This window comes from Agelaius tricolor, unplaced genomic scaffold, assembly GCF_023055355.1.
Source record: "Agelaius tricolor isolate 1412-34295 unplaced genomic scaffold, bAgeTri1.0.p SCAF_11, whole genome shotgun sequence".
NCBI classification, from domain to species: domain Eukaryota; kingdom Metazoa; phylum Chordata; class Aves; order Passeriformes; family Icteridae; genus Agelaius; species Agelaius tricolor.
This window is the reverse complement of record NW_027269271.1, coordinates 255,927-269,560: the sequence shown is the minus strand read 5'-3', so window position 1 is coordinate 269,560 and position 13,634 is coordinate 255,927.

Below are 13,634 nucleotides of genomic sequence, written 5' to 3'. Positions count from 1 at the left end.
GAAAACACAGAGCAGGAAGGAGAATTTCTTGTGTTTGAAAACAGGAATTCACAAGTTATTTATTATGTGTACAGGGAAGCTCTGTGTCTTTTCAAATTAATGCTTCAAATATGAAGCAGCTAGCCACATCCCAGCTTAAACTCAGGTGTGCTTCTGTTTCTTTCAAACCAGTAAGCACAAATTTAGTGTAAAAAACCCCTAAAACTGGCACAGAAATCAGGCATGAATGACCATGAAATTTGAAGCAAAGGTTTTTGTCTCTGTGAGAGCTGGTTCTTCAGCATCCTGCTTTTCCATTCCCAGCTGAAGTCCCAAGGGAGAAGCACTGGGATTGTGCATTGCAGCTATTGATTAAGGTTAGCGATGAAATATGAAAATACCAAATGGTTATGAGTTTGGTACAGCCTGAGACTAAAATACAAAGTAAGAGAAGAAGTGAACAAAAGCTCTTACATCCCCTCAAGAACATTCTCTGTGTAGGTACCTTCCTGTCACATTTTCTAATCTCTCCAGCCCCGTGCCTGTGTCCCCTCTCTGCCTCAGATTTGAAGAGATCACAAAAGAGTGCCAAGGTAGCCATTAAGGGAGTAAACCTCCTTTCTCCTGAAGCACCCAGGTGGATACTGGCTCCTGCCAGAATAATCAGATGTGTACTTTTTGACTATTTCTCTCACTTTAGAAGCTGCCCTTTGAAGGCTCACACCACCGTGTTCCCAGTGTCCCAGGCTGTTACAGCAGTAGAACATTTTTCCACTAAGGAGGCACTCACGTACCTGGGACTCGTGGTTTTCAAACTCTCCTGCATACTCTATAAGGCAATGTTGATTGTGACCTGTCAAATAATCTCCCAAAATATCCATAATTTATGGGAGCTATAAGCCTGTGCCTTGATGCTACATTAAATAACTCGTAACTCATGGCAAGAGAGGCAGCAGAAAGGGAAGATATATCGAGCTAATTAAAGGAAGGTTTCTTAAACAGTTTCTTTAACCTCTACACACTAAGCACCCATTTATCACTCTGTTCTCGCAACAGACCACATCACATGTCCTCTCCTCAGGAAAGAAGGCCAATTCAGAAAGTGTTTAAACATGTGCTCACCTCCCAGCTGCTGAGCAGAAAGTCAATCCTCACTGAAAAAGCCTGAGGAACAGAGAGAACATTTTGAGAAAACACACCATTTTTGGGTGGGCTTTTTCCCATGCTACAGACTGGGCTCAATACTGTCTCAGTAGATTGGATAAGGAAGCTGTGAAACACTATGCACAAACCGTCTGCAAAGTGGGGCACAGAAAGGTGGCAGGGACGCAGAGATATTTCATCAGATATTGCTGTAATAGAGAATATTTTTGGCTCTCAACTTATTTGTACCTCATTTGTCAGCAAGAGCCTGATAAGTTCAGATCCTAGAATACGAATGAACAGTCTGAAAAAATTTCTGTTCCTTAATGTCAAGGCCAGGATTTTTCAACAAAAGCTTTTTGATGGGAAAACAATGAGTGAACCCCCAGACTTCCTTAAAAAAAACTTAAAAGTGTATGTTACAAAAGGGCTGTCCTGAGATTTTTTCAGGTTAAGGTTGGAGAGGAAAGAACAAGAATAAAAATAATTTTCATCATGACTGCAATATTTCCTCCCTCTTTTGGAAATAACCAGAGATAACAAACTAAGCTGGGATGTGTGGAGCCCAGAGCCCAGGACAGCTATCTCAAGTCTCCCTCACTCCAGCTACTGCTTATCTTGTGACTAACAGGTACCTGTCTGAGAGGTGTGGGTTCCTCTGTGAACACACTTTCATTTCTGGCTTGGGTTTTTTTTTTACACCAAACCCTTTGTCCCCCAACTTCCCATTGCCCCCTCTTGCCTTTTTCCTTGATTTGGAGCACTTTGGTTTTTGAGGCCCTGGTGATGCGATCCCACGCCTGGCTCTGCCCACAGAGGGTGAATGTTACTCAGCCTGGGGGTGGACTTGTGGCCTCATGTGCTTTTTTTTGGTCTATCTGCCTTGGGGGAGGGTGATGGAGATAGCACTCTGGCCCACACTTGAGCCTCTCCATCTATATATAGATGTATACTTGTAATATTTCCACAACTGTAGGGTTTAAGGGCCATCTTGCAAAAACAGAAAGAAGGTGGTGACTTGCATGGAAAATTTCTGCCAACGTGCCCAGCTGTTCTGCAGGCCTGAGTCATCCTGGAGTGATCTCCTCCTCACCACTCCTCACCTGCCCATCCTGGCCCAGGCACAAAGGGGCACAATCCCCTTTGCTGCTCAAAGACATCTCCTTCCCACTCTAGGAGAAAATATCTAACTACAGCATTTGCAACACCCTTTTTAACAAGCTGATGTGAGAACCCAGAGGCCAGGGCAGCCTCCTTTCTCTGTGGAAACTGGCGCCTTCTATTCTTAGCATGACAAAGTCTCACCCTGCTTCCACCTACCACCTCACCCTTACATAAGGTTCCATTCCTTGCACCCACAACCCTTCTCCTTCACACCTTCTCTCCCTGCTGCCTGCAGACCTCTGGCAAGGCAATAGCAGCAGGGGAGTCAGAGATGCACTGGGGCCTCATTGACCTAAGTCACTCAAGCACAAGCACAAAAATAAAACAAACACCAAATTTACCAAGGTTTAAAGGGACACAACAAACAGTAGTTTGTAGAAAAGTGGGCTCAGATAAGCCTAAAGGTTTTTTCAAAAACTTAAAGGTTTGTATTAGTTACCAGCAGAGGACAGCAAGGCTTTATACATGCAGAGAGACTGATTTGCTTCTCTGTCCTAGGAGAAGTGACTGGTCAGTGTTCAGATACCCTTAGGCAAAAGCTTCCAAAGAGAACGAGTCAAGAGTGTACATAAAAGTGCTCCAGGAGTAAAAACCTCTTGAGAAATGATGGAGCCATCCACTTGGCACAGCTATCACATCATCTGGATACTGAAAGCCTCAGTTCTTAATCCTGTTTGCCTTCAGTGCCAGGCTCAAATTCAGCCAGAACTGCGGGATAACAACAATAAACACCTGGAATACAGATCACAAGGCCCAATCTTGGATTAGAAACACAACACCCTATTTTACATCACCAAAAGTATCCAGGAGGAGAATTATTTTTTATTTACTAAAGCTATTTAGTGCTATTTTACATTCTGAATGGGTTCCTACTTGCCTCTAGTTGCTATTTCAGAAGGGCAGAAACTGCAAGTTCAATGTCACAGCTGACAACTCTGTACCTTCAAAATTTTAGGGCACTTGGCAGTGACAGTATGAACCTATATTTAGGCAGCTGCCTCACACTCTCCGGCTCTTGGAATGAGGAAGAAATTTTGAAATGCATGCAGTAATTTTTGATCATAGCTCTCCTTTTCCATGACTTCATATTCCACAAGACTTAATGACGCTTTCTCACCAAGGAATGACAACATGTACACAGTCCCCCATCAAAAATTAACAAAAACCTCTATTGTGTCTTTAAAAATCAGGACAAGAGATTTCTTCTTTAAAAGACATGGGGAAATCAAGGGTTCTTCTTTTCAACCTTGGCAAATAAGGAGCATCCTTTTTGAAACACTCTCAATAAGACATTTTAACTTTGTTAAAAATATTTTCCAAAAACATGAACTACTCTGTAAAAATCTCAAAATATGGAAAATTGAATGAGAACATCCCCAAATGCAATACAGCATGTGTATGTGCACTCCAAATGTGATGATGGAATTCATTTTTGTACTTTGATTATTCATGCAGAGAGACATTAACATCCTTGCATATCAAGTGGGACATAAATACCATGCTTAGTTTTGATCTCCATGTGTTAAAACCATCACTTCCAAATTTAGGAGGCTTACAAAAAGAACCAGAATTGGGGCCCAGTAATCTCCTTACCAATAAAGAAACAAAGAAATTAAATCAATTTAATTTGTCATGGAATAGATCAACAAATGACGTGATCATAGCCTATAATAGAAATACAAAAAACAGGACCAGTTCAAACTAGAATGAGACACTGTCTAATGACAAAACCATGTTAAGACACAGTAGACTGGTACTAAGCTTTAAATCCAAATTGGATAACATTCTAAAGAATGTTTTACTTGCATACAGTTGTAAAGCTTTTATTTTGCAGCATGTCAAACTAGGTCATCTAGGCCTTTCAGGGGTTTAAAAACCTTTGAATCTACTATATGGATTTCTTTAGCCCTATTTTTTAGCCCTTTAATCTTCTCAACACTTCTGTGATCTGACATCTAGTCTCACTGTACTATAAATCCCATGAATCTCAGAGCTCGTCACATGGACTTCAGCACTAGCAGGACCAGTTGCTGGTTTATTGCTATTCACAAGGTACATTAAGTTGCAGCATTGTGCTGGTCATCTGTTTTCCCTTGAGTCCCTCTTTCTTCATGCAAGCTGAATGTACCAAAATTAATCAAATAATACTCAAAAAGAGAGAACACAGAACACCCTGGCTGTTGGACATTCATTCTATGATATGTACTGGTTGCTGTTAACAGCCAGAAACAGTCTTAAGCTTCTGGCAGCTGTATTGTTTCATTGTCAGCAGGGTTTGTAAGAACATGAAAATCATGCCAATGATTCACGGCCTTGCTTAGGGAGCATTTCTTGGGAGCATTTTTGCAGCTCCCAGTGAAGTCAGTTGAAGGTCTGAGGGCTGAACAACTACAGACACCGAACCAGGGGATTTTATTTCTTAGAGACTTCATCTTATCTTCCCCTTATTATCAGGAGTGTGAAATTAAACTATAGCTTTAATATAAAAGTAAAGATGACCAGGTTATGATGCATTTAAAATGGAAGGGAACACATATGAATGCATCTAAATTTTACAAGTTCACTTACAATTGGAGTCATAGCTCTCTGAACCAGGACAGTCTGTTCCCGTTGTGTCTAATTTAAAAACTCCAAGCCATAAATATCAAAAATGACTAGCATTTCCTTTAAACTTTTACGTAGTCTTGTCCAAGGCAAAATTTAATAAACCTGATTGTGTCTACACATATTTATAAGACTAAAACCTGTGTCAGTTTAGTGTGCTGAGTACCTTTTCTCTTTTCTCAGCCTCTGGTATTACCAGAGGTAGATGTTTCACAGGTACTTCTGCAAGTCTGCCCATGGTAAATGCTTTATTCCCTTCCCTGGGGTTTGGTGCATGGCGAACATTAAAGAAAGGGGAAGCAGAGAAATTCCAAAGCCTCTGTGACTTGGTGAATATGTATTTTTTAAACCTTTCCATACTTCTGTGGGGAGGGAGACACAACAAACTTAGGAGGGAGGTATTAGCTTTCAAAGTCCAAGAACTGATGCTGCAGTGTTTTGGTCTAATTATTTTTTTCTTGGAATTATGGATTTGTGTGAACACTCAAAATGCATTGACCAGTCTAAAATATTTCCTTTTATAGTCTTGTATAAATATTCTCCAAAAGATGTCACTTTTCCCAGAAAAATTGTAGGTGGAAGTAGATAGGGCTCTGTAGATGGAAGCCTTTGTGGGGCAGTGGCAAATATTTGCTTCATTTTTTGATAGGAGTAAAATCCCCTTAATCCTTTGTCTACAGATTTTCTTTGTTTTTTCATTAACTATTTTTATTAAAATGCTTCACTTTCCAAAACCTTTGTTCCCACAATGAGTGGTATTAGGGGGACTTCATGATTTTTTTTGGCAAATATCAGTCAGGTAAAAAAACCAAACCAAATAAACCTAACCCTCCTCACCCTCTCCACAGTCCAAACAGACACAACTCACATCACACTGCACAACTAAATGTCACATACACTGGAATCACAGAAGTTTAAATTAAAAATTGATCAGTCCTACTTTCTTTGATAAATTGTCTTTTGTGTTCATGAATCACAATTACATGATTGAGCTTGGGCTCATAGTCATAGTACCATAATTGATGCATTTTAAAGAAACGTCATTTAAATATAATAAAGATCTTTCCTTCAGTGTCAGGCTTAACATCTACTTCATTCTCAGATTCAAACACTAGAATAAGTGAGGTAGAAATTTAGTAGACCAGGTCTTTAAGATATCTTAGAACCTTTTTTCTCAGGATTAACTGCTGTAATATTTGTTAAAGTCAGTCATTAAAAATTGAATTACACATACCTAAAATACACACTCTTATTGGTTTAGTATCTAGCATGAACTACAGTCCACCACACTATTAATAAACCTAAGAATTTTTTCCCCCCTCTGGAAAATGACTTACAACGTAATTGAAGAAAAGATTACATCTTTTGGTCTTATGAAGGTCTATTGCTGTGAACATATGCTGTCACTTTATTCATGTAAAGGGGAGGGGTTTATAAATATCAATTTAATAAATAAATGGATTTATTTGATGCATTCAGTTAGATAAATAAATAGTTTGGATGAGCAAACCCTGGTTTGGTCATACGAGGGGATGGCGGTGGGTAGCATGGGCTGGCTCTGTCTGGCAGCAGCATGTGCTTCTGTGGGATGTGTGCCTCCAACGCACTGCCTCAGACTTCTGCTCCCCAGTTTCCTTTTTCCTGCCCCCTACAATGGGGCTGGGTGGAAGCTGTCTGCTTTCATTTTAAAAGGCTGACTAATCAGCCAGGGACTCTCTTACTCATTGCACTTGATGCTTGTAACCTCGTGGTGAGATTTATAAAAAAGCTCTGCAGGCAGAAGAGCTCCAGGAGCTCTCTGATGCTCTGCTTTACTGATGGGACATGGCAACAGCACAGAGGAAGCACAGGCCCCCCACATTCACCTCTTGAATAAGGCAGGAGAGAGTGTAAATTAAGGAAAGCAACTATAGTCATGTTTTACGTTAGAAAAGGAAACAAGGAAGGAAAGAAAAAGAGTACTTTTGTGTTTTTAATTATCTAAGGAGCAATAAAGCAAAGAGAGAAAACACACTTTAAAAGGTATTCCCCAAAATCAAGGTACAGGAGAGGATAGTGAGCTGCGATGCAGGGTCTGTCAGTCTGAGGCTACCTAAAGTCTTTGAAACATCCAGTCAAACCCAGGCCAAGTACCTTTGGCAACCTCACAAAACTTATTAATTCACTTCAGATCCACATTAAGTTGAATTTATAGCCTTTTAAGCTCAGCATTCCTGTTCCAGGCTAGACATCTATATCCTGAACAAAACCAGCTCAGAGCCTGGGGGTTGTGTGAAATGCAGACATCCAAATATGCTGATAGTAAAACTCAAACCTGGTCTTTGCTTACATTAAACTATGCCAAGGTTCATTTCACATTTTCTCCTTAACAAGTTTTTTGTTGGATCTGCATTGTTCTACTACGTGCAGCACAGCTGCTAAACCCCACACAAATCCTTTTCCTCCAATTTCTATTCTGGTCCCTTAGCTTATGGATAGCCAGTACAGGTGTAAGCACTTTCTAACTTTTCATTCCTGTATACAAATGATGCCAGGTTCTGCCTTCCTTGCAGTGGTGTACATGATCTAGGGCTGTGCCTCCATTCCCAGACACAAGGTGGGAAGACAAGTTCCTCCATGGCTCACAGGAGAAACATTCCATGCTTGTAAAAGGAACTCTCGAGTGTCTAAGGTGTATGGAAACAGGGCCAGGATGGCAAATTGTTACCCGCTAAGTTAGAGAAAAAATTGGCTCCTTTTTATGCCACCAATAAAAATTGATAATTGTTGAAGAGCTTAAAACACCCTCCCCTGTAAGTGAATACAGTGGCAACCCATGCTTATACCCTGATACTCTAAATTTAATTTTTCCTCAATATAACATCACTATTCTATTTTTCAAACCTCTACTAACAATGACAACGTTGGCTGGTTGTTGTTTATCTTTTTTTTCTCTCTGCTATTACTTGAGAGACTGAATTATTTTTGTGAATTCTCAGAAAAGGACTACTGGAAGACTACTACTGAGTTCACACAGTCGCTTTATATCTTCTACAGCCTCTGGAAAGCTTATTTAATAAACTCAGTAGGGAGGACAGAAATTAAATGGAACAAGAAGCAACATCTCCTTCCCTCATTTTGGTGTCAAAAAAAGATCAAAGACTCCATTCCATAGCCCACACAGTGGTGTATTGACACCTGACACCCCCCATGTAACACAGGATCTTCACTCAGCACTTCAGGAGAGCACAGGGCTGCCCCAGGTGCTGGGTCACACTTGCCAGTGCTGCCCAGACTTTCCAGACACCCTGCCCCAGTGACTGATGAGAACCCAGCAAGAGCAACTTTTGCTCTAACTCACACAGGAAATCCATGGTAGCCACAGGAATTAGACCCAGCTTACTCAAGTTTCAGCCCAGAACTATGTGACCTCTGGTACTGCTGCAATGAAACTTTAAGCCGATCACCCCTTTCTGGTGGTGAGAAACTTCATTTGTTTTACACATATGCTCTAACACCGAAAGCCCCACACTCTATCTTCTAATCACTTCAACACCATTTCTCAGCTATTTTTGCACCCAACAGTTGATCTATTCCATCATGTTCTGTTCTGTGTCATGTCCTGTTCTCACTGCTGTATCAGTAAATAATGCTGATGTGTGACCAGCACACTGATTCAGCCCCTCTGAAGCTCTAGGTTTCCTGTCTGCAAATGTAATTCTGCAGCATCACACATGCAGTGTGCTCTCTGGCAGGGAAACTGGGGCCAGCAGATAGCAGGAAACCCTAGCTTACAAATAAAACCAGACAAATGGATTTGAATTCAAAATACACAACTTCCCAATCCTTTAATTATTTTGAAGGAGCAGACTGGCATGCTTTCTTCTCTCATATCTGCACAAGGCTGCTTTGTCACCAATTACAAATGTCTTTAATGTGCTTTGATATTCAGGCAGGTTCACAAGGCAGTTTGTGTAAGAATCTCCACTTTTGGATACTTGTTCTTCACAAATCTTCAAACAGATTACAATTTAAAAACACATGGATTCAACTTTTGCAGGCCCAAGGCACAAAGAATTTAGCACCATCTACCATTTTTAGTTTGTTTGCTTTTTTTTTTTAAACCTGTATCAGTGGCACCAGGCGTGTCCTGTGTTACTCTCAACAGTTGTCCCAAGAATATACAAAGCACATTTTACACTGCAAATGTAGAGTGGTATACAAGTTGGGACTTAAGATCAATATACCCCAGAACAGAGCATCCAAATTTCTTGGCTGTAATTTTGTTAGTGTTGGGATTTTTTAAATTTTTAGAGTAAAACTTCAGCAAAATTAAAAGAAATAAAAATCTCTATTATGCAGAATATACCTCTATATAAATAGCCAACAACTAATAAGAACTCTGTGTTAAAAAAATTATACCCTTGGCAAACAGGCTGGATAGCATGTTAAAATAAGAGTGTTTGCATGGTATAACTCCAAATTGTTCCTGTTTAAGTGAAAAACCACCATTAGACAGGTTCCACCGTGATTATGGAACTACTGAGCTGGAGTTTTGATAATGAACCAGAAAATTTATCTCAAATTATGTTGAGAGAGTTTTCTCATTAATACAGGTACAACTCAAGTATTGTTTTTAAATTAGAGCTTTTTAATTAAATACACTGGAAAACTCCAAGTCTAGTAAGAATGATTAATACACTTCCTAATGCTACTGTAGCAGCATCACAGATTTCTTAGAGATCCTTTTATCTGGCTTTGAAATAAGATCAATTTTTTTCACGGTCAGGGTAAGCTCACAACAGTCACGTATTCGTATTTATAGAGCATCCTACAGTTCTGTGAATGCTGCATAAAACTTCCTCATCTGCCTCTGCAATATATTCTGCAATAAACAAATACTCAGCAGAGACCCTACCAAAGGCAGGCAGATTCATTTATGTAGAAGGAAGTAAAGAAGGGGAATGGGCCACTGCTAGACAGGCACTGTGTGTATGTGACAGATTTTCAAGTTTATTCCAAAGAGTCCTGGCACTGGGTTTGTCCTAAACCTCAGGTATGCCCGCCCTACCACATCTTGTCAGCCATTGTAGCAATGAAATCAGCTATCTTTGTAAAAAGCTGATAAACATTGCCCAGACAGAGGAAAACCACTCATTCTGAAGTGGTTTCCTTTTGCCAACCCCTGGGGAGAGCAACTCGGATGCTCTGGTGGCCACAGCTGCTCCAGGTGAAGCACCATGCACGAGAGGAGTGCCTTAAAGCTCTGGCATAAACTCTGGATCAAACAGTTTTCTGCAGGCTGGGGTTTCTGTACCACTCCTGGAGCCAGGCGATGGGAACAAGATCTCACTGCCCTGCTCAGGAGACTGAGGAGTTTAAAACTGAGAGGTTTTTTTATATATTCTATTAAGAATATATAAAAAATAGTAAGAATATATATTCTATATATTCTAGGGGAGAGAAATCAATGTGAGAGCTTTTTTTTAATTACTGCCTTGTGAAAGTACAGGGTTGGGACTCATTCCACAGCACAGTAGCAGATTGTATGGGAAAAGTGCCCTCTCAGTCTTTCAATCCTTTGCTTTTTTCTTTTTTATCATCTCCATTGTTTCAGTCCCTCTCAGCCCTACCTCCCCCACTGCCCTTCTTAACACTGCCATTATCTTGACATTTAGAGAGAGGTTGAGCTGAATAATCTCGAGCACTGAAGAGATGTTTCATAGAAAGAAGAGAATGAAAAGCCAAAGTTGATGGTCTAAGGGGACAAGAATACAGATAAACTACAAGTCCAAGGTGATACATAAAAATATACAGGTTTTAGGCAATTATGCTTTTTCTTCACATCAGCCCTCACTTTTTCCCTTGAAAATGCAAGCAGCATATACAGTACTGGGAAATCAGGCAAGAAATCCCTACTGCTTTGTGAGTCCAAGCATAGCACAAGTTAGGCAAAAAGAAAACAGGTGTTAGTATGAGTCACTGAAAGCAAGAAAGCAAAATTCACAGAAATTGCATTTGCAGAAATAGCAGAACGGTCTGAAAACATGTTTGGTCTTGACCTGAGCCTGTCAATGGGCAGGTCAGGTAAACAGCATCCTCATTCCATCGTAAGCCATAAGCTTCATAAAATATATAATCCATGTGTTGTAGTGTTGTGAGGCCTTGGGCCAGTTTTAGGCTCTTGGGTTCAGGGATCATAATTTTCCAGTAGTTTTGCTCTGTGACTGGAACCACATGGAGCCTTGGGCTATGCAGTTCCACAGTTCCCTAATATTTGGAATGCTCCATAGCAACCCACAGAGAGACTAAAGCAGATGACAAGTGAAAGTGGTCCTGGTTATTCAATGAACGTAAGAGGAGTCAAAAGGAGGTTGGCTTATAAAATACAAATCTTGCTACAATAGCAGACAAAGCAAGTTATAAAAAGAGAATATGCAAACAGTATTCTGAGTTTCAAATGACGCAAGTTGGTGTTGTCAGGTCTCTCTTTTATTAGCAGCTGACTTTACAGGGTTATTTGCATGAGCCATAAGAACACAGAATGATGTTTTAAATGCTCATCAAGGTTCATCGTAGCTTTCTGTTTAGTGTGTTCTGTTCATACTCTCATAGAGGGCTGAAGTTAGAATGGCCCCATTAGCAGAATGTCATTTTAAGCATTTCATCCCTGCCCAGTAGTCATTAAACATCCTTATTTTGTAATTTTCCAAGCAGCAATATTTGTTTATGTGAGGGGGAAGCTGCCACATGCAAGATTCTAAGCAAAATGTAACCAAACAAAAACATTACCATAGGAAAATTTTTCCCATTGGAAATAAGCTAATAATTCATAACTGATTATTACATGAGAAATGAGTGGCAGGGCATGCCAATTCACTAGAAAAAGGCAAACAAAGAAGGCAAAGCCCATTTTGTATTGATAGGAGAAATTTTATAATTAATTTCCCACTATTTATCTGTGTCCTGAGGCAAGTGAAGTCTTATTCAGATCAGAATGGAGCTTTCTTATTTCTTACCATTGTCTTTACTTATTTTGGTCATAGATCCCAACCTGTATATTAAGAAAAGTCTAGAACACATCTTTCCCACACAAAGTTTAACAGAGCAAAAAAAAAAAAAAAAAAAAAAAAAAATTACACCTGTGTTTCTATACAGAACAATAATAATTCTATTGCATTTTATTTTCTAACATCAACAGGTTTTGTCCTTCTGTCCATCACTGAACACAGGGTGTTCCAATTCAGTGCTTGAGTGTAAAACATGACATGATTTAAATGAAAACCAAGAATAAACTGTGTTTGAGAGGAAACTTTGTGACTTGGAAGTTACAAAGTGGCTTTTAATATGGATAAAACACACGTAAATATCTACAGATACTTCCTAACAGGTATTTACTAATCAGATCTGGTGCAAGCATTCTGGTGTTATATATCACATGTGGAAAGAGAAAAACCATTCTAATATTATGTTTAAAGGGTTGTTGGAGATAATGTCAAGTTCTATATACACATATCAATACCCACACATGTTTTTACAAGTATCTACATTCTTAAAAAAAAGAAAAATATTTTTAGAGGTCTTTTCTTGCTTCCTTTTAGCACTTGCCTGGGCAGTGCCAGCCAGCAGATCAGGTATCTCTCTAAATGTTTGTTAGCCTGTGGTTTCCAGGCCCCACAGCTGAGGTTGGAAGAACATGTACATCAGTGTCTCATGACTCTTTCAGAGTAACTCAGAACTATTATTGTCATGAAACTCAGTGGGTTCTGTTTCCTGCTGCTCATATAAAACCTTCCCTCCAGATTTGGTTATCTTGCTTTGCACACTGAATTTTTTTTTGTGTTCGTCTTCAAATTAATTTCAAAATTAAAGGGAAGTGGTCACATCTATCAAAGCTCACCTGGTTTACTGACATGTACAGAACACAGTTGGTGGGGAATTCCAAACCAGGCAGCCCACACTGCAGGAATGGCAGTTTTAATTGTCTGTGGAGGAGGTCAGAGAAACAAGGCTGAAATAAGGAGTTTTCACCACAGGTGGGGAACTGGTGGGACATGGGAGTTTGGTTTTTCATAATGACACATACTAGGAAAATCCAGTCTGAGTGTATGACAACTCCTCTTTTGCACAAAGGTTATATTCATTACTTTTGTCAGCCAAGGTCTGTGGGCTTCCAGATAGATAATTAACAAGGAACTGAGCAGTAGTTCTGAATTACAAGGGCCCATGTCCTGCAATTTAGATGTAAATTAGAGCACAGTCATTTCCCACATACTTTATAGAGAAGACAGGGACACAAAGAAGTGCATATATTTATTTTGGCAAAACTGTGGGCACGTACGTAAACTCTGTTCCTAACCCTGCCAGGAGAAGGTGTGTGAAGGATCAGGCTGTTCTCAATAAAACTCAGACACTAAAGGCTTTGTTAAGCACGCACTCATTCTTGAACACAGGTGCCAAGCACAGGCACTAGTGACATGGGTGAATACATTCAGGAACATTTGTCTTGTCACACATTTGTTTGTTTGACAAACACAAACAAACATTTGTTTCTTACTAATAACTGTCTTTAACTAAATGGTGTATGATCCAGGAGGAGTTCTATTTTCAAAGAACTACAGTAGACTTGCATTTTAATAACAAGCCTTTGCCCCCATTCTTCCCAGGAACGATAAGTTAGCTGCTGGAACATCCCCAAATGCACAGAGGTGCCATCAGCTCACCAATAGCACAGCCAGTCCAGTGTAGGCATTGCATAAAATCCT